The 25,693-nt window shown below is 37.3% G+C and overlaps 1 protein-coding gene across 6 annotated transcripts in view; it reads left to right on the top strand.

Moving 5' to 3' along the window:
- SORBS2 (sorbin and SH3 domain containing 2) overlaps positions 1-25,693 on the top strand; it is a 203,712-nt gene that overhangs the window by 25,385 nt on the left and 152,634 nt on the right. For all 6 annotated transcript variants that reach the window (XM_068531974.1, XM_068531980.1, XM_068531978.1 and 3 more), the window contains exon 2: positions 10,293-10,430. The gene's annotated coding sequence lies outside the window, so the exon portion shown is untranslated. The remainder of the gene's footprint in view (positions 1-10,292; positions 10,431-25,693) is intronic.

The raw sequence follows: 25,693 nt of genomic DNA, 5'->3' as shown, positions 1-25,693 counted from the left end.
ATGGTACTTAACCAGAAGCCATGAGGCAAGAACGCTTAAAATAATTTCCACATTGTATGTGTATCTTGAGTTTTTATTTAAAAACTGGAAAATTACTGGCTTCCTAATCCAACATGCCTTTGCCTCAATTATGACGGAGAGCATTTACCATTTTAAGAAATCATAAGTAGAAATCTTTAAGGTCATTTAATACTCAAACTCAAGTCATCCCTAGCCTTGAATATTTTCTCAAAGTCACTTTTTCTGTAACAAGGACAAACTCCATCATTCAATTTAGATTTTGAAAGCTTGGTAAACTACATTGAAGTGACCCTGTTCAAAGTTTTCCGAACAATGCTCTGGCAATGTCCACTGAGAACAGGATAAACAATGGGTTCCTCTTTTGTATTTCCTGTATATTATTATGATATTCTTATTTCTCTTGATAACACTGATCATTAAATGTCAGTTTTAGAAAAAAGAGCCAACTACTTGACTATATTTATTTAAAGCCAAAAAGATTCAAATGCTGCAGCTCCAAGGGCTTCAAACATATCAGCTCTGTTTTTCATTGCAATTTTCAATCCATTAGGAAATGATAAGGGGCCTGAAACTGAACGCAGCAACTCTTGTGAGGGCTGACTGTTGATATCCAGAAGTACTTTCAGAACTTCCGAAACTATTCTGTACATGATATCTTTTTTTTTTTTAATATTTGTTTATTTATTTGGCTGTGCTAGGTCTTAGTTGCCACGTGTGGGGTCTTTTAGTTGCGGCACGTGGGATCTAGTTCCCCGACCAGGGATTGAACCCCGGCCCCCTGCATTGGGAGCGTGGAGTTTTAGCCACTGGACCACCAGGGAAGTCCCATGTACATGACATCTTAATAGCCGGCCTAATTGTCTTCTGCTATCTTTCAGACAGCCTGATGTGAGAAAGTTGTCCTTAGATGGTTGTGTCATGTATGTTTATAGCTTCAAGCGACAGATTACCTTTAACCAGGTGAGGGGTTGGTTTCCCTGAAACAACGAGAAGCCCAGGGTGGGTTCAACTCTGCCTCAGCAGGTGCCTCCCAGAAGGGCATCTGCGTTTCCATCAGCCTAGAGGAGCAATGCCAGGTTAAAGGGCAAAGGGCAGAACGGCCTTCTCCTCAGGAGGTTCTGTGTTATTATCGCGCGTGTGAAATGTCTTGCCTGTAGCCTATCAGCCTGAACAAACTGCAAGGGAATCTGAGAGGGCAAGTTTTAAAACAGACATGGTACCAGGAGTCTGTAGCAAAGTTGAAAGCAAAAATGGATCCTCCATAGGTAGAAAACTGTGTCTGCCAGGACTGTGTTACATTATTTATTTTAAAGAGTAATGAGTCTGGAAATAATGAGTCTGGAAATAGTAAAACAAAATGTATCAGAGGGAAACTTCATTCAAAAATGACCCTGAAAGAAACCCTTGCTGAGAAAAAGAGGAAACTCGCTAGAAGGTAAAAATGTGAGCATTTACTTTGACTCAGAGGTCCATTCCCCACCCCTCTGCCTGAACACAAACTACCCACTGCTGCAGGCAGGAGAGGCCCTCTAGCACCTTCCTCTGGAGACCAGGCCAGTCCTGGCTCAGCCTGGAGTCTGAACAGTGATTTTCTCCCTTCTTTGTAAAATTGAGATATCATTACTTATTTCTTGACATTTCTAACATGCCTCTCCCATACCATCTTATTTCTTGTGTTTCCTTTTTGTTAATAAGGCTATTGTTGCTATTTTTAGGAGGTTGACCTTGCTGGTTAGACCGTTCCCACCCAAACTTTTCTATATCTGGCACTGAGGTAAACAGAAGAGGTTGCTAATAGCCAGAGGCGACTGGTCCAGAAGCTCCAGCCGCCCCAGGTATGGCCTGGTCAGGTGACAACGGAAAGGATAATATTGCAGCAACATCTGTAACCCACTTGGGACACACCAACAGGTCACAGAAAGAGGTAGGAAGGTCTGCATTAGAGGACAGATAACACAGAAAATATTAACATGTTCAATATCTGAAGGTTGCCATTTCTAACCTGCATTCATTTTAGGAAGATGTTTTCCTTATGCACTTGATATAACGGATCTGTAGTTCCTTCTAACCCTTGAATGCTGGTCAACTCTTCCTTTTTTATTCTTCACTCATATTTCATCTCTGTGAGTTTCAAGAAAACTTTTCTAACATTTTGTGTATTACTTATGTATGACTGTCCTTGCAAAATTAACTTTTGTGGCCATAGTAACGATGGAAATGTGCCATGGATTGTTGGGTTAGTTAGTTTGTTTTTTAAATGCCTCAGAAAAGATACTTTTCATGCTGTGCTTTGATGACTTCAAAGTGTTTTACAAATGTATGAAAAGAATATACAAAACAGTACATCTTCAAACATGCTTAGGCCATAACCAACGTCCCTGTGCCCATGGTAGAAGAAAGCGTTACACAGCCTCTTCCCAGGCAACAGGGCAAAGACCAGCCTCCAGTCTCTGACTCTGCTCTGTAGCCCAGGCCACCCAAAGCTCTCCTTTCCTCTCCTTTGCCAGAGAACAAGATCACAAATCTCCCAGTTTCTCAATGGCTACTCATTCCTTGTGTGTTTATAACTAATGCACCGTATGGACATGAGAAAGGGTTTCAAGTCACAGGAATGACAATGGCCTGACCAGGCAGGGTTGTTGGTGTGATACTTCATGTCCGTCTGCCTGTCTGTCTGCTCACCAGGTACCATAAACAACATCAGGTATGGCTTGTAGGGAGCCAGGTGGTTATAACTGTCTAGCGATATACAGACAAATATGTCATTCTCTCCAACAACCCTAATCAAAAGAAATTTTGATCAGGGACCCCAAGTGAGTGATTAATACACCCTAATGGAGTATTACATGGCTCTGAAAAAGGTCTGGAGAGATGATGCGAGAATGCAGGTAACTTGATTTATTTCAAGCCTATTTTAGAAGATAAATGCAAATTATTAAGATAATAGAATATATTATATCCTGAGGGGGAAAACAAGTGCTATCTGATACTTCAAAAAGCTTTTAAATTAAATACGTAACTACGAAGCAATACAGTTCAGAGAATCCTCTTGGTTGGAAACAGCTGCTTAATTAGCATACAGAGTTTTTGCTTTTTACAAGATACTTTCATTTTACAAATTCTCGTTAATATACAACAAAAATGCCATTGTGTGTTGCTTAATGCCTTGAGCAGGACTTATTTAATCAAATGCACACTGAGCCCTTCCTCTGTGCAAGGCGCAGATACAACACACACGTCCGGGGTACGATGAGAAGGGGAAATCAGAGGAGACATACATGAACCAATCACTCAAGCAAATGCAACGTCTGATGTTGGAGGGAATGTGAGGAATGTGATCCTTCAAGAGTTAAAAACAGTATAATTTGAAGTCAGGGAGCCTGATTCCTCCAGCTCTGTTTTTCTTTCTCAAGATTGCTTTGGCTATTCAGGGTCTTTTGTGTTTCCATACAAATTGTGAAATTTTTTGTTCTAGTTCTGTGAAAAAATGTCATTGGTAGTTTGATAGGGATTGCATTGAATTTGTAGATTGCTTTGGGTAGTATAGTCATTTTCACAATATTGATTCTTCTAATCCGAGAACATGGTATATCTCTCCATCTTTTTAGGTCCTCTATTAACGCATATATGTGGAATCTAGAAAAATGGTACAGATGAACCTATTTTCAGGGCAGAAATAGAGACGCAGACATAGAGAACAGACATGTGGACATGGGGGCTGGGGGAAGAGGAGGGTGGGATGAATTGGGAGATTAGGATTGACATATATACACTACCGTGAGTAAGATAGATAGCTAGTGGGAACATGCTATAAAGCACAGGAAGCTCAGCTTGGTGTTCTGTGACAACCTAGATGGGTGGGATGGGGGGAGGTGGGAGGGAGGTCCAAGAGGGAGGGGATATATGTACACATATAGCTGATTCACTTCTTGTACAGCAGAAACTAACACAACATTGTAAAGCAATAATACTCCAAAAACAAAACAAAACAAAAAAGCTTGACCTTGGCTGGAGCAGGGAAACCCTTCCTGAGGAAAAGGCACTTCAGCTGAGGGCTGAAGGGTGCACGAATCCACTGCTGAGCAGGGCAGGCGGCCGGCAAGAGGGAATAATGCACGCACAGGCCCTGACCATGGCCCATCCCAGGAACTGAGAGAAGACCAGAGAACCTGGAAGAAATGGAGCTAGAAGGAGGGTAGGAGATGTGGGTGGAGATGTGAGAAGATAGCAGGTTGTGCAGAGCCTTAAATAGGCCCCTTTACGAAGGTTTATCTTAACGATTTTTCTACCATATGCAGCAACTGTTGCATATGCTCAATTTCAATGGCATATAAATATCAAGAAAAGCTTAGTCATGGTTATATAAAACAGCAGAGGCACTTGCTAAATACATATAGAGTTCAGACAGTAAGATTAAAAACAGTAAGGTTTTAACTAGAAAAGTGAGTTGTAACAAAGGTTTTAAGAAATTATTTCTATAGAATCTCTTGCATTTGATACTGGTTATTTAATCGTTCCTTCAGACTCTCACCTTATTTGGTAAAATTCAGTCCCAGATTGCATAATGGCACATGAGATGGCAAATCACCTCCTAAAACACATTCGCTTCACATCGGTAACCAGGAAGCAGAAATAAGTGGACATACGATTTGACAACTTTAGATGTAGATTATGGGGGCAAGGGGGAACGGTCAAATGGAATCTCTGTTAAGTCCAAGCAAAAGTTCAGATGTTCGAGTTAGGAAGGGGTTTATAGCTCAATTCTTCTCCCTCCCTTTCAGGGCACGAGTGCAGAGGGCTTGCGTGACTGGTCTGAAACCACTCACCTGTTGGGCTTGGGTTTCCCCACTCAGTGCATTTATTCACTGTTCCGCACGTATAACACTGAGGTTCCTGGAGATGGCCCTGCTGACACTTACTAAGGGCATGATGTTTCCAAGCATCACCAGTTTTGTTGAGCATGCTTCACTCTGTTTCATGTGGTCTAAGCAGACAAGTGTAAAAGATGTCAGTACACTTAATCTAGCCTTCATTTTGCATTCAACATGCCAGACTTTGGGGGTCTATCCCTTCCTTTGATCAGCGTTATCTGATGTCTATCGTCTCTATAGTATGAGAATCTGACTGCCCTTTCGGTACATCTTTGAAACTCATGCCACCGTTTCAGACGGTCGTGCTGCCTCTCCCTAAGCACTGAAATATTTGACTAAGAGAATGACGCATTGTTCTCCTGGAATATTAGACAATGCTACCCAACTGACATGGCCACGAAAACCTTCAAACATTTATACTGCAACTCACTTTTCAAAGGACTTCAGAGGGGAAAAAAAATGTAACCTAGAAAACAATATTCATGGGAAAACTACATTCACTTCCTTCCTACTGAGATCCTCTCAATTAATAGGAAGTGATGAGGAATCAAATGAGAATTCGGAGTTCTCTTGGGAAAAAAATTTAAACAGCTCTCAAAGAAGCCCTCAAAATACATGTACTCAAGAACCCATGCACATAAAAGGCCCTAGAAATCATCATGGTATCTGAAAACAAATTACTACATTTGGCCATATATACTAACCTGCACAGTTAGATTCTACTATATTTTAATTATTTAACCAATAATAGCATTTACAACGTGCCAGACTTTTCTACATTCCTTTCAAATGACAGCTATTCTAATCCTCACAACAGCCCACTGAGATAGGTCCTATTTAAAGAGGAGGAAACAGAGACACAGGGAAGTGAAGTAACTGGCCCAAAGTCACACGGAAGTGGCAGGACCGGGATTCAAACCCAGACACACTGGCTCCAGACTCTCTGCCGTTAAGCATTACACATATTTTAAAGTTTTCTGAAACAACGAACCAACCTGTGAGACATAAAGCTACAAATGGTCGCTGCATACAGAACTGGGAGTTTTAAATATTACCAGTGTGGGTCTGCATTCTCTCTTACAATGAGGATTTTATTTTCAGGAAGCCCTTTGAGCCCACAAGGCTTTGGTGCCACCTGAAAAAGTGAGAAGTCATTTGGCAAACTGGTGAGATCATTCAAAATAGTGTGCTCACTTATTTAAGGGTGGGGCAGAGGATCCAGAAGCCTCTCTACTCTAAAATACCAATCTTTCTCATGGTTCTAACAAGTGGAGTGTTATCTGAGTTAATAAGATCCTTTCTTGAGACATAAATACCCTCTAGCATGGTTTGTTCTACATCAACTGTGCCTTAGCTACATTGTTTTAATTAGACAAATACTTAGCGGAAAACAATCTCAGTTTTTCTTGTGTGCTATGGAGGGAGAGAAGGAAATGTACAGCTAGACTGACTTCCAACATTTCCATCCGTTTTTCCCCCTCTCCATCTCAGAAAGATTATTCTTGCTCGAGCCTCCGAAACCAATCCTGCCCTTTTGGAGAGTTTAAGAACCTGAGTGAACATGGCGGCCGGTCCCACTCATGCCTCGCACAAGGGTTCTTGTAACTAGGCCCTTATCTTAGTCTTTGGAGCCTGCATCTCTGCCGGCAAACTTGCCAAGTGTTCTAATTCCTCCAAGAATTAGTTGTTGACCCATGGACCACTCTTTTAAGTAGCATGGATCGAGACCAGTGGTTCGCCAAGTGTGGTCAAGAATCACTGGGGACTTGTTAGAGATCAGAATTTCAGGCCCCTTCCCAGACATACTCAGTCAGAAACGAGGGGTAGGACCCAGCATTCTGTGATTTGACGAGCCTTCCAGGAGACTCTGATGCTCGCTACAGTTTGAGAACCATTGGCCTAGATGGCACTGCCCAATAAAAATAGAATGCAAGCCACATTTGTACATTTAAAAGGTTCTGGCATTTTAAAAAGTAAAAAGAAACAGGTAAAATTCACTTTAACAAATTATCCTATTTAACCCAATATGTCTGAAATACCATTTCAATATATGATCAACAGTCTCTTTTTCATACTAAGTCTTCAAAGTCTGGTGTACATTTTGCACTTATACGACATCTCAGTTCTGACGAACCACATGTTAAGTGCTCAACAGCCATATGTATCCACCATATTGGATAGCCAAGCTCCAGACTTACAGTGATAATAGCATTAACGTTTATGCTTTCTATGCATCAGGCATTGCTTAGTTAAGCATTTTGTGTGCATCATCATGTAAACCCTCCCACAACTCTGTGGATTGGTACTGTTATTATCCCTATCTTATACAGGAGAAGGGTTATGCCAAAGCCCTATATTTAGTGCTTCACCAATATAAGAAGTCCAACTCTAATATAAGCATTTTCTAATGATTTTGAATCAATTTATTTGTAAAAACAAAAAAGAGAGAAAGAATATAAATAAAATCATTAACAGTAGTACAGTTGGTACAATTGCTAAGGCATTAATAACTTATAAAAGTCATAGTGGTTGCGAAAGTAGGAAAGTCCAAATTTACTGTCTTCTAACCTTTAAAACTATGCCTCAATCTGCACTCTTCTGTGACATCAAATCTGTGAAAAGGTGCTTATGGACAGGCTGTCTGGACAGTCAGGATCTTTGGGGAACAAAGGAGACCTGGGTGAGTCACCTGGCAGTGTAGGACTCATCCTAAATGGGGAGCTAGCAGGGTCATAACCTGTTCATTCAAGTGCAGATTGACATAAAATGATTAATAATAGTTAAACAGGAGGCAATGGGCTTCTCTCAGTATTGGTGTGAAAAGCAGGCAGTTTGGAATTTAAAAATTATGTTTGACTTAGTACTCAAATAGTTAATCTTTATCTGTTCCCTTAACTTCCATAGTTTCTCAAGGAAGGCCAATTTTAAAATGTATTTTCCTTTTCATTATAAACTACTATAAGGAGGAAAAAGTAAAAACAATTAAAAAATTTTTTTCTGAGGCTAGGCTTCCATTTTTTTTGCCAGAATTACCATTTATCATTTTGACCAAGTAAAGTAAATATCCGATATTAAACTGACAGTTATTTAAGACTTATTAAAATGGGACCGGTTAAAATAAATGAACAGAAAAATGCATTATTCTACAGAGATCTTTTTAAAAACCCTGCTGCATATTTTTTAAATAAGGTTAATCTTATTTTAAAATTTGGATTACATATTTCAAACGTAAGTTATAATTTTTTCTAATTTAAATATCTGCGTAGTCTTAACATAAGCATATCATTCCGAAAGATTTCACTATTTTACCGTAGTAGCTGAAATGGCAGTCGTGTAACTTTTTTAAAAAACATATCATGCATAGTCTTCAGTATTTTCTTTCTTTTTTCTTCCAGTTTTATTGAGATATAATTGACATACAATACTGTATAAGTCAAGGTGTACAGCATAATCATTTGATTTACGTACATTATGACGACCACAATAAGTTTTGTGAACATCAATCATCTCATATAGATACAAAATTAAAGAAATAGGGAAAAAAATGTTTTTCTTATGATGAGAACTTTTAGGATTTACTTTCTTAACAACTTTCATATATAAAATACTGCAGTGTTAATTATATTTATCATGCTGTACATTACATCCCTAGTACTTACTTTTAACTGGAAGTTTGTACCTTTTGACTGCCTTCACTCAATTATTTTTCCTCCAACCCCTGTCTCTAGTAACCACAAATCTGACCTCTTTTTCTATGAGTTTGCTTGTTTGTTTGTTTTTGGAGTATAATTGACCCACAACACAATGTTAGTTCCTGTTACCCGGCATAGTGTAACAGGATTTCACATTTCTATACATTTCAAAATGATCACTACAATTAAGTCTAGTTGCCATCTGTCACCATACCAAGATATGACATAGTTATTGACTGTATAGATTCCCCACACTGTACATTTCATACCTGTGACTCATTTATTTTGCAACTGGAAGTCCGTACCTCTTATTCTCCCTCACCTATTTCTTTCCTCAGTATTTTCTCTAATCAGTGGCAAGGAAAGAGTTGAATTTGATCTGAGCCTCTGGTAAGCAACCTTCATAATATTAACTATAAAATATATCAAGGTGGTTTGTATACTGGTCTAAGATCAGAGAATCTTCTTTCACCTCTCCACAGTACTTCCTGACTGTGCAAGGCTTCTCTTTGTTATGAAGAAAAGGGAATTCAGAGGATTCAGGGATTTCATCTACATAGAATAAAGGCTTTTATAAAAAATACTTAAGCATTTCCTTGGTAGGAAGTAACTAATTTTCCTTCTTAGGGGTGTTGCAAAAGGCATAATGAAGCAATGGAAGTCAGGAGTCAGTCAGATGACACATATCTTCCTTCAGTCAGAGTAGAAAGAGATCTCCGTCTCCAGTTGCTATGGTTTGAACAGCCTGTGGAAAAGAAGCTGTAAAAGTCTATAGCAAAGTCCGTCCTTATTCTTGCTGTGTTTGTGTGCTGTAAGCCTTCTGAGGCAAAGACATTGTTAATTTTGTCCACTATTGTATTCTCAGAGTTCTCGGCAGGTAGTAGACTCAGTACTTGCCACAAAAATATTTGTTGAATGAATGAATGAATACAATTTGTAGATCTTAATTCATCATTCTACAAACAAAATGAAAGCTCAGAGTTTGCCAGTCATTGTTGGTGACCCAATCTGAAATATTTCTTCGTTGGCCTTTGGAGGGAGAGTCAGGGGACGGGTGCCTGTCTGCGTCTTGTCACTGAATGGACCCCAATCTCTGCCAACAGATAAGAAATGTCAACAGCTTAACCCAGTAGCTGTCAAAAATAGCATAGTTGATGAAACTGGAAATTTGGGTGTGGGCTAGAAATAAACCATTTGTCTTCAGTCTTAAGAAGGATAGGATGATAACAGCTATTCCTCCCAGAGAGATCTAAAATATTTTTAAAGAGCCATATAAGCAAGCAAGGAACTATCGGAAGAAAAGTCTTTCCTCTCAATAAGGCATAAATAGAACATCTTATTTTCAACAAACCAGGTAGATCATTTTGAAAACGTGAGGATTATGGCAAAGCACTATGTTTCTTTAAGATTTCAGTTGAAATGTTTTAGTGTGTTTTGTTTTCAATCGTGCTGGCAGTTTTCCTCAAAATGTAAATGAATATTTGCACAGTGAAGCAAGTTGTTGTGGGTTTCCTGGTTTGTGTCCCGCCCCCCTTCCCCGGAGGGGGGCTGTGGCGATTCGGCAAGGTTTTTTCATCCCTTGCAGACAACCCCGGCTGCTGCTAATGCTGAAAATAGCTCAAACGCTCTCAGAACAGTAGCACCACCCAGCAGCTGGGATTCTTTCCGTCTCTCATTTGCCTTCTCTCTTGCCTTTTTTTTCCTTCAGACACTTGGGTTGGACTTAATCTTAAACCTCTGGAGTTCAAGACCTTTTAAAAAAGGGCTAAATAAACAATCTCCACGTGTAAAAGGCCAATGACTCCTACCTCTCTTCAGAGCAACTGTTGAACCCGGCTGCCTGTAGGTAAGACTTTTCTTTAATTCTGGAGTGATGTTATTGGTTTATGATATGTTTATGACTAATGTTTTTTAAATAACTTGTTAACCGGGAGAATAAACTGGGGTGCTGAACGATTTCCAGGTAAATACGGTGTTCCAGGATACAGGGGTAGCATCTGTGCATTTCTGTGGCTGTAATTTTAAAGTGTGCTGAACGCACTCTGTCATGTTGACCTGCAGTACAGACCCGCCTGTGATTGAGCTGCAGCAGAACGCTAATTAAGCCTCATTGCCAGAGTCGTCCAGAGCCTTGCAGACATCCTAATTTTCCTGTTTAGACGGCTTACTTATTTTTAACTTTCTAAGGGCATTTTTTTTAAGGAAAAAGATGCAACTACCTGAGGAAAGGAGATATATTAGTAATTATTTTAAGGACAAGGAGATAGCTCTACCTTAGTACCTTCTTTCATCACTGTGCTGTTCATTACTAGCGTAGAATGAGAACAGTTTTTATTTGTTTTGTTTTTTTGTATACTCCTAGCACAATTTGGTGACTCGGTTTTGAGAATTCCTTAACTAGCTGACTGTCTTCGGCTAGCAGGTTTCTCCAATGTGACAATATAATATTTTGGAGAGTTTTCTGTGCCTCCCCCTCCCCTACCTTATGCTTGGTCTTGACATTCTGCAAAGTACTTTGATCTGTGGACTTTAACTTCAAACACAGCATTTACTTTCGTTATGAGTATTTACTATGTTCAGTAAAAAGTCTTTTTTTTTTGGTTTAACGCTTTTATATTATTTCTTTTGAATAATCTATTGGGCTTTGGTTTTCTCTCACTGATATGTGTTAGGTTTTATTAGTACAGGGACCCCCAACTGAGAGGCCAAGACTATTTTATGGCAAGTTTCTCTGACCATTATAGACTTTATGATAGCTCTCTGTTCCCCTCCAAGCAGATGTCTAAAATCAAGCAGCAAATGATGGTGCACAGACCAGATTCTATCAACCCCTCACTTGAGTGCCTCCAAATTACCATGTGCCTCGGGGCCTTACTGTTGCTTTTTAACACGGACACTGAAGTCCTTGGAATTTACAGATTCTTGTTTCCAAAGAAGTTTATTGGTGTCACACCATATGTCAAAAGAAAAATGCATGTTAAACACACATCTTCCGGGTAACTTTTTTTAAAAAAAGAAAGAAAAAGAAGAAGAAAAATTAAAGAGAAAAAAAAGAAAATTAAAAAAAGGAAAACTAGAAAAAAAAAAAAAAAGGAAAAGAAAAATCCTCTGTAGCCAGAAGTGTGTTATGGTAGTGAAACTTCTGCTGAATGAGGGATAAGGAATGAAAAAAACGTATTTCCTAAAATAGGCAGAGTGTAGCGCTTTCTAGCCATTCAGTCAGATTCTTTATTTGGGAGAAAATTCATGTGTTATTCCATTTCTTTGTCACGCTTTTCTTCTTCACCACAAGCAAAGGATATTTTCAAAGTCCTCAGCCGGATACTGAGTTTGATGTTCCCTGGCAAGCTGTCCCCATGTCCTGGGGAAGGTGAAGAGTGGAGCGAGCCTGACCCTGTCAGGATTCTGTGCAAGTCCCTGACTGTGGGGACTGATACACTGTGCTCCGTGCTCTGCACCTTGCTGACAAGGGAGAAAGCCAGTGGCTGCAGGACTCCTGTTCAGAGGGGTGGAGTAGGGAGTCAGCTATGGGAGACGTCCCTCCAGATTAGGAGCAGATGCAGTACGATCTCTAGAACTGGGAGTAAGATAGTAGGAGAACCTAGAGCTATTCAGTCTAATTTTTTATTTCCAAAAGCTGGACATTTAATTGCTAACTTTCTCCCTTCAGATCTGCATAATATGGAGCTTTTTAATCATCCCATTTCTGTGATGTGTGTACAGTCAAAACTTGAAATCCTCCAGTTATTTTGAGCATACACTTCCCTGCCTTGGGGGGTTCTAGAATACTCTCCTCCTTAATACTAGGAAGGCTTGATTTGGCATTGCTGAGGAGAAATTTATTGCTAAAAGGCAATACAAGTTCATTTGCAGAATCCAAAGGACGAAATGGGTTTGGAACATGATAGAGGCCATTAAATTCTTAGGCAAGCCATTTTTTTCGTGTTCTTTTGGGTTTTTTTGTTTGTTTCCCTCTGCCCCTTAATTTTACTCTGAAACGTTGGCTTGTTTGAATGTGAAACTCAAGGAGAAACCTCGTCAAAACCACTGAGTTTCACATAGGTTCCACATGAAAGAAGTATTCTACCCAGCCTTGCTTGAAACTTGGCCCATGTTTTGCCAAAAGTTTCATGAATGTCAGTGAGCCTGGATTTGAAACATAATCCCAAACCAGGTGACTTCTGGCGACTTTGAGGCTGTCCTGTAGAAGTATAGAATCTGTCAAACAAGGACACCCCTTATTTTCATATCTCTGACTAATTTCATGTGTATACACATTTTTCCAATAAACTTCCATTTGTTCTATGATGTTTTAAAGCCAGGTTCAATCCTAATATGAATTTTTATAGCTGTGGGATTGAAGCATTGGCAAATAGAAGTCTGCATTTAAAATTCCAACACAGTCTGAACCAAGTGGTGTGAACATGTTGGTATAATTCAGCTGAGGAAGGAAGTCCCAGGAGAGTCATGGAATGTCTTTCTTTGCTTAAATATACTTCTGTGCTTGTGTGGAACAAAGAGTAACATTTTGTCCAGGTCTATCTGCTTGACAGTATGCCTTTTGTTCGCTCTCCAAAGGTGGTGTCAAATGTATTGGTGGAAAAATAATAAACTTCCAGATATATATTTTTTTGCCTGCTTAACTGATATACTCCTAGGGAACATTGTAAGCATTGAAAAGTTCAGTACTGATACTTGTAATGTAATGTATACTGAGGATAAAGGGGTACTCAGCAGAGTCTATTTTCTTCAGAAAAGCTTTACCTAGAGCTGTTGTGTGACAGTCAAATGGGCTGGGTTGTGAAGGTGTGTGTGTGTGTGTTTTGAGTGGTTGGAAAGGAAGAGGGGATGTGTAAGCTTTGTTCAGCAAATATGTTACATTTAAACCAAAAACAACTGAGAAGAGGAAGGGGAGAAAGATGAGAGCAATGGAAATAAGAAGAGGAGACCATCTGAAGCAGAGGATGACGCATCAGGATGGTTCAGTACTGCCTTCTTTAACTAGGCTTTCTCCTAGAAACGAAAACTCTACCTGCAAAACACCCACACCTGTAATTTTATTTAATACTCAGGATTATCAGAGATAACAGATTGTATTTTTATTTCACCCAGTGCATAGGTGTTTCACATTCAATAACTACTTTGATTTCCTGGATCATCTATCTTAAGGTAGGGTGGTATTACTATTAATATGGGGTTGGTCATGCAGGCATTGTGTTCCCAATGTACAGGTGAGGACACTGACCCCCAAAATGGCTGCATCATCCACTTTACATTCCTAGTAAATAGCAAATGGCAGGTTGGCTGTCATGTCAAGAGCTTTCAAAGTGTACCATTCCACCCCATTGCAAAATACAAAGATATAAAACAAGTTAAAAATAATAGCCAAAGGACAGTAAGAAAATGACTGGTCCAAGCAATGAAAGAGCTGTTTTGAATCATAACAACTTCTGACTTTCTGTAATTCACTGAGAGAAAAACGTAAGCAAAAGAGGGATGAGGATTACGGAGAAAGACACACATGCGCCAGTGGTATAATGAACCAAAAGTTATGACTTGGTTGATTGAAACAAAAGATACAGGTCAGCAAAAAGAATCAGGTTAGTAATGACACAGCTTTAAATAATAATGTGCTCTCTAATGAAAGGTCAATTCAGTATTAGAAAAGATAGAATAGAAACATTAATCTCTTGTTCTGAAGATAAATTTGGGCTTGAAAAAAGAAACTGAATTTAGTTTAATGGAAAAACACATGTACATAATGTGTTTTTAAATGCTGTGTTTTGGCTACTTTGACCCGTTGCAAATCCTGGTCCAAGTACAACTTTGAATTGGTTTAATTCTAGTGGAGCCACTGCTCCTGACATGCATTCAGCTCAGTGGTACTTCTCTCGTTCAATTTTGCAAACCTAAGAAATTTGGTTGGTTTCAAATTAAGCTCCAAGCAGTGTTCAGAAGTTTTGTGTTTGTTTGATCTGACCATTTAAATATTTTAAAACTACACAACACTCAACCTTTAGAACAAATTCTTAATGCTAAAAACACTTAAGAACATTGAAAAAGTTATACATAAGTACATTGTCTGCAAATTTAATGAACAACCAAATATAGTTAACAATACAGTTTTGATCTAGATCAAAACTATTTTCTATTCCACATTTAGCTGTTTTACTATGAAAGTATTCACTTTTTAAAAAATTGTTATTATACTGAGATTAAAGATCATGGTTAAGAATGGAAAACTGGGAATTCCCTGTCAGTCTGGTAGTTAGGACTCTGCGCTTTCACTGCTGAGGGCCCGGGTTCAATCGCTGGTCGGGGAACTAAGATCCTGCAAGCTGCAGGGCATGGCCAAAACAAAAATCCCTGAAAAAAAAAGAAAAAGAAAAAAAAGAACGGAAAACTATCCAGAAACAAATATGGCTGTGTAAATGTGCAGTTAGAAGAGAAACCGCATCCTCGTGGTACCAGCAGAGCCAAGTGTTGGAAGGCATGATCTGGCATCTGGTTGACCTTCATGTGCACATCTGTGAATAGTCCAGAACGGTGGGCCTGTACTAAAGGATTCAGCAGGGGAGTGTTGGAGATAAAGGAAGAAGTTTTGTGCTAATTCAAGAAGGATGTTAAATGTCCAACTAAGAGATCCAGGCCTCATTCTGAAGTAAGAAGTGGTCATTATCCCTGACTGTACAGGGCAGTAAAATGATAACTTTGGGGAGAAGTAAATAGTTGACAGAGTATCACTTCTTAGTGGTTGAGTTTAAATAAAAAATCAAATTGCTTTCAATAAAAATCATTTTATAATTTGAAATATAAATTTTAAAAATATTTTTAATTTATTTAATTAAATAAAAGTTTTAAATAAATAAAATCTTATTCTATTTATTTTATTTATTTATAAATTGTGTTAAAATTTGAAATATAAATTGTTTTCTTATAACATGTAAACAATTGTTTACTATAAAAATCAATAATTTACTATTATTGGACATAAAATTAAATCATTGAAATTTTCTTTTTATATCAAATAAGATTATTTTCATTCAAGGCAGAATAAAACCAAAAGTAGATGTAAACAAGTTTCTAAACTTTATATTGATATCACAAAAGACTGTGGCTTATGATGAGACTTCTTTTTTTAAAAATTTATTCATTTATTTATTTATTTGGCTGTGTTGGGTCTTCATTGTTGCGCTCGGGCTTTCTCTAGTTGCGGCAAGCAGGGGCTGCTCTTCATTGCGGTGTGTGGGCTTCTCATTGCAGTGGCTTCTCTTGTTGCGGAGCACGGGCTCTAGGCACGCGGGCTTCAGTAGCTGTGGCTCGCAGGCTCTAGAGCACAGGCTCAGTAGTTGTGGCGCACGGGCTTAGTTGCTCCCCGGCGTGTGGGATCTTCCTGGACCAGGGCTCAAACCAATGTCCCCTGCATTGGCAGGCAGATTCTTAACCACTGTGCCACCAGGGAAATCTTGATGAGAGACTTTTAAAAACCAAGTAAAAGACTGAAAAACTGAGTGAAATGGTAAATTCAGTAAGAGTTAGACGATTTTTGTAGAAAGAATAATGAAAGTTGATTTTGTAAAATAAAAACAAGAAAACTGTTTTTTTTAAGATGACTACTGGTCTTCAATATAAAATACAGTTCATTTTAGTTTGTGTTTGAGCTACTTTACTTTAAAAATCAATGGATGAATTTCATATTCCAAAATTAATTTAAAGTTGGCACTTGGGCTTTGTCTCATGTGGTGAGATCCATCACTTAATCGCCACAGTTTGTGTAAAAACTTGTCTGGAAATAAAGTGATAATAGTTATGCTAAGGTGAGAAGTTTGATTACAGTGAGATTTTTATCCTCCTTACCATATTTTATCTATTTTGGATATTGAAGTTAAACAAAAAGCATTAAGGGTTAAAAATCACTTGTGCTTAAATCATAATTTTATATATTCACTTACATTCTTTTCCTAATCAGTGTTCTGAATGACTATATAAGAGCATACATATAAAAACACTTGACAGAAGATCAGTTTTTATTTCTCAGTGAACATTATAGCTTTGTACATTTAACGCTTGACTGTGCTTATTAATTTAAGAAGAATGATCTTACATATAAATCAAAAAGGAAGGAAATTAGGAGGTTATTAGTAAAACCAAATAGTGTTTTAAGTGATTACTAATAACTCCTTTTTTTTTAAGAATTTTTTTTTTTTTTGATGTGCACCATTTTTAAAGTCTTTATTGAATTTGTTACAATACTGCTTCTGTTTTATGTTTTGGTTTTTTTGGCTGCGAGGCATGTGGGATCTTAGTTCCCCAACCAGGGATCGAACCCACACCCCCTGCATTGGAAGGCGAAGTCTTAACCACTGGACCGCCAGGGAAGTCCCCCTACAAATAACTACTTTTAATACCCTAAGCATTTTCATATTTACTGAGTGAGTATTTTCGTAAGGATCTTTTTCTATTGCTTCAGTCATTTACTTCTTAAAGGCTCCCTTCACCATCATATATGAATCATATGGGGCTTGAGGTTTAAAACTTTACAATTGACACAGACTATAGATCAATCTCAATGCAGAAAACATTGATAAAACCCAAAACAACTTTTCAAAATAAAAATTCACAACCAGACACAGGAAAGAATCGCTTTAACCTTAAAAAAAAAAAGCATCAATTAAAAACCTATATCATAAAAGTGCACTGAAAAATATGAAACTCAGATACTGGTTACGTCGGGGGAGTTAGGGAAGATATTTCAATCAGAGGCGTGTATGATAGGCTTTAATTGAACTCATAATGTTTTTTAAAAATTTTTTTAGGACTCTGTATTTTATTTTATTTTTTTATACAGCAGCTTCTTATTAGTTATTGAATTCATAATATCTTATATTTTAAGATGAATGGTGGGTACATGGATATTTGTTATATTATTATTTTTATCTTTTGAATGTCTGAGTAAAGACCCGTATCTCCCATGCCTTAAATTTAAGATACATTGTATATACCAAAAAAATTTTAAATACATTTCTCAGCTGATAATATTGAAAGACAGTATTAATTTTAAAGCAGAGCAGATTTTCTGAAAATTTACGAAGAAGCCATACAATAGGTGGTGTCTTGTTTAGCCTATATTTCTATATTTTTACCTAGGGCCCAAAACTTCCATAAATGGTGAATTAGAAAAGACAATGAATTTAGTTCTTTTGCATACAAATGTCTATTGTAAACCTACATTCAAGATCACTTTTGTAGGGTGTATTGTTCCACAAGGCATTGTTACATACAATTCTTAGAATCTATTAAATGTGATATTTGCTCTTTAAAATAGTGAATAATTTGTCATTTTGCTTTATGAGAATTTGCAATGGGGTTTGAATGTAGCAGTGAATAAGTATATTTTAACTTACCTCTTTAACATTGGTTTTAGGATAATATATTGAGATGAAAGGATTTCTGTTTCAAGATGCTCTATGCAGTAAACGTGTGAAAAGTGATTTTATAACATATAGGCAATCCTCTCAGTGGCCATGGGACCGGGACCATGACCATGGAAAGCAATAACGTGGTTTGCTATGCCTGAGTTTCCAGTTAATGTTATCCTGTGCACAGTGAGAACTACCTATATTTAATATAACGACTTCACCTGTAACTTAATAACACATTTCTTAAAATTTAATTTATTCAAAAAATTTACATACACACAACTGTTCCTTAATTTTCACACTTAACACTTCTTTGATATCACAGGGAAAGAAACCTAGTGATTTTTCATTATCATTTGACAGGAATCAATGCTTAATTTTGAGAATTTTTATTCTGATTTTTTTTTGTTTGTTTTATTCATAGAGTTATCCCAAAATGCTAAAATGGAAAAGCTGGCAGACATCACTATTTTTTTAGGGGGTTTGATAAATGATGGATTATACTGAATAATTTTTTTCCTTTTTTTCATTACAAGTAATTTTACACGTAGTCTGAAAATTCAGTACAAGCCAAAGGTTCCTTATTTTAAATCATAAAATTCAAAGAAAATATATTTCCTAGGTTTCTAGGTAAAGTATGTCAAATATTTGAATGGTAAACAATAAACACATTGAGGAAATTGTGCAGTTCTAATAACACAAAGAATTACTTTGAGTTTCTTCATGTCATTGTTACTAAAGCTGAGAAACCAATTATTACATAATTAACACAAAGTAATATTTGGAAACAAATGTGAGAAAAAGGCTTTCAGATTACTGGCATTAGGCACTGTCAGCTCCCTGACCATTAAAATCTCTTCTCCTTTGCCTTCTGTGACACTGGAAGATTTTCCTTCAATCTCTCTGATCACTCCTGAATCCACTTACAGGTGCCTCTTTCTCTGCCTGACCTTAAAGGTATTCCCTTGGGTTCTGTCCCTCTTGTTTAATCTCCGCTCAATTCACCTTTTCCTCCTTTATGAAAATCTTAAAATCTATGTCTCTATCCCTGATCTCTCTCATCAGTTCCAGACTCACATTTCCAAGTAACTGGTAAACATCGCATATGAATATCTTCAGTGTACTTCAAACTCAAAACTTCTAAAACTCATCATCTTCCAACTCCCAACCTGCTCTTCTTCCCCAGGGCTATATTTTAATATAATCGTGTCACCCGGTTACTCAGAATTAGAATCTTAAACAAGCCTTCAAATTTTCCTTCATACCAACTTAGTCACTGTTGATTCTATCTACACATGCAACATCAATATTCCCCCTTGCCCTAGCTTAAAGGCTGCTGCAACATTCTTGACTAGGATTTCTCAATACTGACCCAATCACTCTTGACTTCCATTTTCTCTGCCTTCCAGTCTAATCCCTTGAAACCAGAGTTGTTTTGTCAAAATAAACAAGCTTTGCATGTAGACTTCCCAACTACCAAACTCCCCCTATCATATAGCAAGTACATTCACTTTGCTTTCTTTTCAGACTTGAAAGACCAGGAATGGTGACCATGTTAACCAATGGAAGTAAATTCAGTACATGATGTTCGGGCATAAATAGCCCTGTGTCTTCCCAGATAAAAGGCAGAGCTGGCAACCTTTCCAGACTCATTAGTAGAAAGGGTGTGGCTCGCTGTGCCAGCCATGGAACAGAGATCCAGTATCAGTCCTGTTACTTCTCTCAAAGAACCCTTTTCCTCAGACTCTCCTTCTAACAGAGTAATGACAACATTCGCCAATCACCTGTTTCGTTGCCACTTATTATGTACCGATGTGATGGTTGTAGGCAAATGCTAAATGATAAATGTTTTGTTTAAAAAAAAATCGGACCATAGTAAGAACACAAAGTTTTAAACCAGAAACTCCATATGATTCATATGTGACAGTGAAAGAAGTCTTTAAGAAATAAATTTTTTGAGGAACCCCCATACTGTTCTCCATAGTGGCTGCACCAATTTACATTCCCACCAACAGTACACAAGTGTTTCTTTTCTCCACACGCTCAACAAGACTTGTTATTTCTTATTTTTTGATGATAGCCATTCAACTCTAAAAAATGTGAATATCTTCAAAACTGAATAGAAAAAAAAGAAATGACTGAAAATATAAAAAGATCCTTATGACAATATTTCACTCAATAAATATGAAATCGCTTAAGGTATTTAAAGTCATTTTCCGTGGTCACTTAAAACACTAATTGGTTTTACTAGTAAACGCCTAATTTCCTTCCTTTCTGATTTATATGTGAGAATACTCTTCTTAAATATAAGCACAGCCAAGGGTTAAATGTACCAAGCTCTAATATTCAGTAAAAAATACAAAAACAAGGTATGGAGTTATATTCTGGAACAGCATAAAGGTCTCACTCGTTGAATTATTGCCATAATTTCAGTAAATGTAACTTTATCTGAAAAGCATAATATAAAGGGTGAAATTCTAAACACCAATCTTCTGGATCTTTTAACATTTATGGCACCATTGGTCTTTATGTCATCTAGTCAATAATCATTTGTTAAGAGTCTACTCAGGGCCTTTTCTCACCTTTTTTTTTGTAGTCCTATTTTTAATTTATTGAGAAGCCTTCATACTGTTTTGCACAGTGGCTTCACCAATTTCCAATGCCTCCAACAGTGCATGAGGGCTCTCCTTTATCCACATCCTCACCAACACTTGTTATTTGTTGTCTTTTTTTTTTTTTCCTCACCTTCTGAGATGGCCCACACTCTATGGAGTGTGTTTCTCTCTAAATAAATCCACTTCATAAAAAAAAAAAAAAAAAAAAAAGAAGAGTCTACTCGGTACTCTGTTCTAGCCTCTGTGATAGTCCCCGCGGACTAGTCATCCCCGCCCCCATCCTCGTGCTGTCGGAGATAGTTATTGAAAGGTAATTGGCCAGTCATGTAATTCAAATTGTAATAAGAGCCATGAAAGAAAGATAAAGGAGGCTAGAAGAGCAGAATCTACAATTCTGAGAACCAAGGGTCAATGAGAAAAAGACTGCTAGATTTGGAATTTAGTGAAATTATTAGGAAGGTTAATTACTTGGGGTAGCAATCAAAAGAAGCATTTCCTGTGCCAAGAATGATGGCCCCTTTTATCAATTACTGAGGGTAAAGAATAAAGAGATGTGGACAGGATTCCTCCAAAAACAGGTATGTCAGGCATCACTGTGAATATCCACCCTCTAAATGCACGTGAGTTTATGTGATGGACTTTGTCTCCTGTGGAAAATATCTTTAGAATGATAGCTAGCTGTGCTAGTATATATAAATTCTCCATGGGTTATGGAGATAGTGTTGTCTTTGCTCCTATTTAAATACTGAAGGAGTATGATTTCTGAAATGATCTATGAAAGATGAATGTGACTTTGAGAAAAACTTATTTGAGCTCTGAGTAGGATTTTCAAGATAAACATCCAAGGGAAAATCTAACAAGAGGGATATGGAAACGAAACTTCTCAATGAATAAAGACCTTACTGATTTGCAGCTATGAATTCGAGTATTTTGACATATGTTCAGGTGCTTGCTTTGAGGCATGTAAGGAGTTAAAAGTGAAAGAAGATGTTTAAAGTTTTCTTCCTTACTTTGAACTACATTTCAAAGAAATATATAATTTCAACATAAAACATATATTTCCTCCATGGACCAACACAAATATGTGTGTGTGAATTAAATCTTGTGGTTGGGGTTATTCCTGTTATTTTTATTATGTATCTGAAATGGCAATTATTTAAAATAAAATATTTTCTGCTTTAATAGTATTATTCAGAGTAGGATTGATAACAATTTTTTCTTCTGCTCCTTATACCCTCATTCACATTTTTGAAATCAGCAACATGGCTAATTTAAGAATTTCAGTGCTTTCAAACAAAAATATCTGCATGCAACTAAAAATAGAGAAACATGGCTTTTAATGCATTACATGTTTTTATTTTTCTGGAAATGTTCATGACCTTATATTTGAAAAGGTAGCTGAGCACTTTTCTGACATTTCTTTTCCAGGGATCAGTATTGCCCTAGAAAATGCTGTTCGAAATCACAAAGTGGGTGTCTGTATAGATATGTTTTAATTTTTCAGATTATTCCTTCCTCATGTTTGGCTTAACCATGAACGGTAACAAAAGGGAATGAAAGAGAGTAATAAACAATGAGTATTCCAATTCAATGAGTATTATACCAAGTATTAAACAAAGCACTTCCAATTCAATGAATATTATATTCCTGATGTAAGAGCTGAACTCGAGAGCTGGGAAATCTGGGTGATAAAAATATGTTGAATAAAGGGGAATCAAAACATTTGTTGGAGGGCCCTAAGCTATCCTTGAGTATATGCCATTTCAATGAGCCAACCTGCAGTGGAAAACAGAAATTTGCTCCATAGGAATATGAAAGTGCTGTGGCATAGAGTGGTTTATAGAAGTTGAAGATCTAACCTTAAGTGATTGCTGAAGTTGACTTAGAATATTGATAACAATACAGGATTTTTGCAAAATGTGATAAACTTTGAAATAATTAATACAATAGTAACATAAGACCATGAAAGCAATTACAGAATTATTACTATAGAATATAGATTTATTCTATTGAATTACCATCTGAAATATCATCACCTATCTTTGCATACTTATCTTAGAGCATAACTTCTAAGAGCACTCGTGCAAATCGCAGCTATATTTTATCAAATTATTCCATTTTTCACATTCCTTAAAAATTGTGAAGGAAAATCTTTCAACCCATAGGAAATTCAACTTTCAGAAATTTCTTAGGTCTTCTCTACTTGATTCCTTCACTATTATGAGATATTGTAAATTGTTATAACTATGTTCTCTCTACCCACTGTCATTAAATCTATCCTATCATACAGTCATGTAGCTCATCCCTTAGAAAAAGACATCCCCTCTTCCCTTCCAACACACACACACACACACACACACACACACACACAACAAACCTTATTCAATTTCTAGATATATCAATGGAAAACCTTACCCTGATTTATGAACCTGATAATGTGTGGTATTGTGAGAATTACTGACAAAAAAGCAATCAACCCTTTGAGGTTGTTGCTTGAAAGGTGCTTTCCTTATATTAGGCAAAAATAGTTTTAACTCCTACTTCATATCTTTAACCAAGGAACTGTTCTTTCCTCCGGCTTTTGGCATACCAGACTTAGAAAGACTGACCTCCTGATCGCTCTAGATATAGCACCACCATTCACTCACACAGATGCAATTGGAGCACCTTCTAAGAGCAAAGCACTGTTCTGAGTTCTTGGGACACATCAATGAACAACACTGATCAAAATTCCTAACCCAAAGAGCTTACAGTCCCATGAAAAGAAACAAACAATAGAAGATAAACATAATAAGTAATTACATAGCAGATAAGAAAGTAACAGAGTGCTTTTAAAATACAGCAGAGTAAAGAGGGTCTGGAGAATGTGTTGAGGACAGTGCAGCTTAGAACTTTAAATGTTGAGCAAAAAACTTGAAGCAGGTGAGGAGTTATCCATATGGCTCTCTGAGGGAGACGTATTCTAGGCAGAAGGAACTGCCCCTGCAAAGACCCCAAGGCAGCCAGGGCTTCCCTATTCGAGGTACAGCAAGGAGGCTGGTCCAGCTGCAGCCGAGAGAGAAGGAGAGTAACCGGAAGATGAGATCAGAGAGGCACTTACACTATAAAAGGCTTACTCTGGCTGCCGTGTTGAGAGGAGTCTGTAAGAAGGGGAGGGTGGGAGCTGGGGGACTAAGTAGGAAGCTAGTGCAATAATCAGGTGAGAGAGGATGATGGCTTTGGACAGGGTGGGGATGGAGGAGGTGACAAAAAGTGACTGGTTCTCCCTGGGTATCTAGATCCCTGGGATATTCCAAGGTTGAGAGGTCAGGAGGAAGAGGAGAAACAAATCAATGAACCTGAGAAGACGTATCTAGGGAGATAGGAGGAAAAGCAAGAGGATGCAGTGTGCTGGAAGCCAAGAGAAGAAATTATATCAGAGGAGGAGGAATGATCAAGTAAGATGACAACCGAGACTTGGCTAGTAAATTTCACAATTTGGAGATCATTAGTGACCCTGACAAGAGCAATTTGGTGGAATGGTATAATTCTGGAAAGTCTTTTGCATGATATTTAAGTTAAAAAAACTGAAGTGTTTTGATTGGTGGTTGATACCTCTTCGATTGATTTAAACTTCCACATTATTTTTACTCCACTTGACCATAGATTCCAAAGCCACTGTACCACTTGAGCACATAAATGCCCGTGTTTAATGAAATATGTATATTCAGGTCTGTAAACCAAACCATGTGACTTGGAGTGCTTCCTGCAGACGATTCTGATTGTTGAGCATTTACATGGACCATGGCGATACCCAAAAGCAAAATGCTTTTATATTTGTAGATTACTTCATTGAACTATATAAAATGGGTATTGATAAATGCATTTACTCCAAAAATGAAGCATAACACAAGCAGATTCATGCTGATTTACTGGCAATCTGTGAATTGTTGTTTAGGGCCTGAGAGTTTCTGCATCACCAGTTCTTACTAACTGTATGAAAAATTACATGATATTCTGGTTATCAACCTCTATGTTAACAATCTATAGCAGTTTCCATGTATTACACTCAATCATATCAGTGAACCAACCAATTCGTATAAGCTGTTGCTTGCAAACAACTCTTATAATAAGAGTAAAATAAGAAAGCCACCATTAGGAAGATCATTTTTAAACACCTAAGCCTGATCTTTACCATCTGGTTGTATAGATCTAACTGGAAGGAAAGCAGATATTTTAAGGATTTGAAATAGCTGAACTAATTTATACTCTTGTCTCTGTAGTTAATACAGTGGTTTAATTTCTAAGGACTCAGAATAATTGTTAAAATAGAATTGTGATGTTGGTACAAAGCAAATGACATTAAAGATAAATGCTATTTTCATATCGAAATTATTTTATAAAGACACTGGCTTCTGAATTCTATTGAATATCAAGTTAGCAATGAAAAGGAACATTAACAAAAATCTCTAAAAGTTTATATTTAGTCTAAATATAAAATTAAAGACTAAAATTTGATATGAGGTTTAGTTGTGTGTTTTTCTTACCCAGAAATCAAAATTTGAAAAGCAGTAAGGGTATTTTGCCCTGCTCTGTGTTCTTCACTTAGATGAATTTCCTGTCTCATTTCTGAGGCTAATTATGAAATGACAGCATAATCAATCAGATATTACTCTTTGTCAAATTATGTTTCTTGAAGGGGCTTTGCATACTCTAAATATCTTATGTTGTAATAGAAGTCACTGAAGTCCAGAAAAGTGAACTAAACTTGACAATATCTTAAAGTCTTCTAGGAGAAGATCAAGCCCCCTGAGCAGTGCATCTCCTGTTTTTCCATGCAGTTCAATGAGGAAACCATGCCAAAAGTAGAGAAATGGAAACCCTCTTCAGGACCCAGCCCTGGGTGTTACCTGTATTACCTATAAGCATATGTAGCAGATAAATTTTTGTAGGCTGACCACATGTAGTTAAAGTTACGCAGAGTTCAGGCCACATTCAACAATGAGTAAGCCCTGAGTTTTTGGATGGCTTAAATATATATAGATATAGATATATGATATATACACACTGATATTTACTTCAGATCTATTTTCTAA

Source organism: Eschrichtius robustus, chromosome 21 (assembly GCF_028021215.1).
Source record: "Eschrichtius robustus isolate mEscRob2 chromosome 21, mEscRob2.pri, whole genome shotgun sequence".
In the NCBI taxonomy this organism is placed as follows: Eukaryota; Metazoa; Chordata; class Mammalia; order Artiodactyla; family Eschrichtiidae; genus Eschrichtius; species Eschrichtius robustus.
The sequence above is the reverse complement of the archived record's forward strand: the minus strand, read 5'-3'. Positions and strand labels throughout refer to the sequence as shown.